The sequence below is a fragment of the Petaurus breviceps genome, unplaced genomic scaffold, assembly GCF_028583685.1.
Source record: "Petaurus breviceps papuanus isolate PSGF00001 unplaced genomic scaffold, PetGlider_PUasm1.0 126, whole genome shotgun sequence".
NCBI classification, from domain to species: Eukaryota; Metazoa; Chordata; class Mammalia; order Diprotodontia; family Petauridae; genus Petaurus; species Petaurus breviceps.
In genome coordinates, this window is record NW_027185655.1 from 18,423,086 (window position 1) to 18,427,060 (window position 3,975).

Below are 3,975 nucleotides of genomic sequence, written 5' to 3' on the forward strand. Positions count from 1 at the left end.
CTGGAAAAGTATGATAATATAAGTTTCTGGAATGCCTTGAATACCAATCCAAAAAGTTTGAGATTCATTCACTAAATAAAAGGTAGCCATTTAAAGGTTGTAAACAGGGGAATTACATGACCCAAGCTGTGCATAAGAATGATTAATCTGGTGGTGATGTGAAGGATGGACTGGAAAAGTAGTGTCAGTGGATTCTGGAAAGTTAGAAGGATATTTAAATACTCCACATTCTTAGTAGTGGTAATCTGCAGTAGGGATGTTGCATTTGGCATGGAAAAGAGGTGACAGATCATAGTGACGTTTCATAAATAGGATAGATGGAGTCTGAAAAATAATTAAATAAAGGAGGCAAGAAAGAGGGAAGAATCAAAGTTAAAAGCAATATTTAAAACGTGAAACCGATATGTAAAAAATGTAATAATAAGTAATAAGACATTAAGAAAATGGGAAATTTGAAAGGAGGGAGTTTTTTGGGTGGGGTGGGAGAATAAACAGCTTTGGAAATGACATGTTTCAGATGAGACATCCTCTTATTTCCTTTATATATATAGAATGGAACAAAGTGCAGGAAAATTATTTCCTGTTTTATAAACATAAAAAGCTATAATTTTTGGGAAAAAATGAGATATAAGAATATTTCATGGGGCTTTTTTCTTGTCTTCACTCTGCTCCCCCCATTTCATTTGAATAAGAACCAAAAACTCTAACAGAGAGGAAAGACAAAGGTCAATCATACACACATAACTTTTTTGATATTTCTTTGGTATCATTGTGCTGAAATGAATTTATGGTCACAGTATTCCCATAAGGGAAATAACTAAAAATATAAGCATTTTTTATTTATTTATTTTTAAAGCAATTGGGGTTAAGTAACTTGCTCAAGGTTACACGGCCAGTTATTTCTGGGTGTGGTGCTGAGTATCTGAGCCCGGATTTGATCCAGGTCATCCCGACACTGGAGCCAGTGCTCTTACTCCCTGAGCCACCTGACCGCCCCGATATAAGCATTTTCAAGTCACAAGGGAGGAGGGGTTCTGAGGAGCAATATCAATTGTAATCTCAGTGGATCAGGGGCCACACTTTTCCCTAGATTATATCACCTTAGATACACCAAAAATTTCCAAACCCACAGAGCTAGCTTTTAAAACAGTAGTTCAAAAAAGTCTAAAGCGTGGGACAGCACCCCAACCAATGTCTGAGCAAAGTGCATCTTTAACATAAAGTTCAAAGTCAATAAATATGATGGAAAATGAGCAAAAAAAAATCTGACCATAAAAAGGCAATATGGTGACAGGGAAGATCAAAACAAACTCAGAAGAAGATAATGATGTCAAAAGAGCTACAGACAAAGCCTGAAAGGGGGAAAAAATAATTTATTGTAAACCCAACAAGGATTCTTGGAAGGTTTAAATAATTTTTTTAAATCAAATGGGAATAATAGAGGAAAATTTGGAAAAGAAATTCATGCAGGAGAAGAAAACATGAAAAGACAATTAACAGCTTGGTAAAAGACATTGTTGTATACCTCACAATTGGTCTTTAATATTTACCCTATGTTTCTCCTGGATGTTGTACTTTGAATTTTCCCTCAGATTCGTGGGATTTTGTCACAGAAACCTGAAAGTCTTAGAGTCTGTTAAATGTCCACTTTTTTTCCATTCAGGATTATACTTAGCTTTACCGGGTAAGTTACTCTTAGTCATTTCTCCAGCTCTTTTGCTGAACAGAATATAGCATTCTAACACCTAAGATCCTTAAACACAGTATCTTCTAGTATAACTATTAATAGATACAGAAATAGCTTTTGACATAGTACAGTACCTATTCTTATTTAAAAAAAAAATACCAGAAAGCATAGGAATAAATGGAGACTTTCTTAAAATGATAAGGAGTATCTATGCAAAACCAAGAGCAAACATTATTTTTAATGGAGATAAACTGGAGGCCTTCCCAATAAAATGAGATGTGAAGCAAGGATGTCCATTATTAACACTATTATTCAATATTGTATTAGAAATACTAGCCATAGCAACAAGACAAGAAAAATAAATTAAAGGAATAAAAATAGGCAGTGAGGAAACAAAATTATCACCCTTTACAAATGATATATCAGATCGGTATACCCTAGAGATTTAACTAATATAACTAGTTGAAAGAACTAACAACTGTAACCAAGGTTCAATATATAAAATTAATTGACATAAATCATTAGCATGTATACATACTACAAACAAAACCCAGCAAGAAGATATAGCAAATAAATTCAATTAAAAGTCACCATAGGCAATATAAAATAGTTGGGAGCCTCCCTGCCAAGACAAACCCAGGGACTATGTGAACACAATTAAAAAACTTTTCATACCCTTTGACCTAGCAATACTACTGCTAGGTTTATATCCGAAAGAGTTCAAAGAAAAGGTAAAAGGACCTATTTTTGAATATATGTGCTTCTCAGTGTTCTTTTGTGGTGGAAGCATTGTAAATTGACAAGTATTGAAAATTGAGGGAATGACCATCAATTGGGGGATAGACTGAACAAGCAGTGGTATGTGGTAGTGATGGTATACTATTGTGCTATACAATATCACAAAAATGATGGTTTCCGAAAAACCTAGGAAGTCATATGTGAACTGATGCAAAATGAAATAAGCATAACCAAGAGAATACTATACACAGTAACAGCAATATTGTAACAATGATCAACTGTGAAAGACTTGGCCACTCTGATATAGAAAATTATCCAAGACAATTTCAATGGACCAATGATGAAAAAATGGTATTTACCTTCAAAGAGACAACTGATGAGCTAAGTGGAGATTTAAGCATACTTTTTTACTTTATTTTTCTTGTGTGTGTGTGTGTGTTTGTGTGTGTGTGTGATAAGGAAATATAATTTATATAACTTGCCGTGTTAAAATTAATTTTTTTTTAAAAAGAGCATTGCCAAAGAGAGACTATCAATGCACCATCCTTCAGAGGCTATACACATAGCAGAAACTAGATGCCACTCAAGAACACTGGGGAGCAAGTCCACTGAATGCAGCAAAATGCCATCACCAAAGGATATCAGCTGTTCTTCACTTGAAGCATGAGCTGTCCCTTAACACATGCTCACTGTGTTTTCACTTTTCCCATAGGTGTGTGTACATGGAGTAGAATATGCCCCCAAATTACAGGAATAATATCCTTTGGTTACTTTTCTTCATTAAATGTTTTTTTTCTTTGAACTATTTGTGTTCTCCAACTGTCTAGTAAACACATAACAATAACAATAATAATAGATAGCATTTATATAATGCTTACTATGTGTCAGGCACTTTACACTTATTATCAAGTAATAATTATGTTATTCTCATCTTTAGTCACAAAGGAGGTATCAATGTGGTATTGAATTGGTATTGAATAGGTATTATCTAAGCCAGAAATTGAATAATAAGAAAAAAAAATAGTAGAAAGAGAAAAGTCAGAGGGCCATCACAGAAAGCATAGTAGGCCATAGTAACATATAGGAAAGAGAAAATTGGTTTAAGGTAAGTGAAACAGAGAAATGTTTTAACAACAAAGATAACAACTAGCATTGATAGAGTGCTTAAAGTTTGTGAAGCTCTTTATGACTTTTGTCTTAATTTATCCTCACAGGAACCCTGGGAGAAAAGTGCTATGACTATCCCTATTTTATACAAAGGGGAACTGAAGTAGGAAGACTTCTCTGGGTCACACAGTTAATAAGTGTCTGAGATAGGATTACTTCAGATCTTCCTTACCCCAGTTCCAGTGTTCTATCCATTATACCATATTTATACTAACTTAAGCAGTGTAGTTTTAGCATTTTTTATATTTATTGTATGTACAAAATGCTTTAGCCACTGTCCTGGGAATACAAATTGCATGGTGAGTCCTTCTAGATCTCTTATAATCATAAAGATAGGTTGAAAGTGCTTAGGCAATTTCTAAAATTGTAATTCTGACTAGATG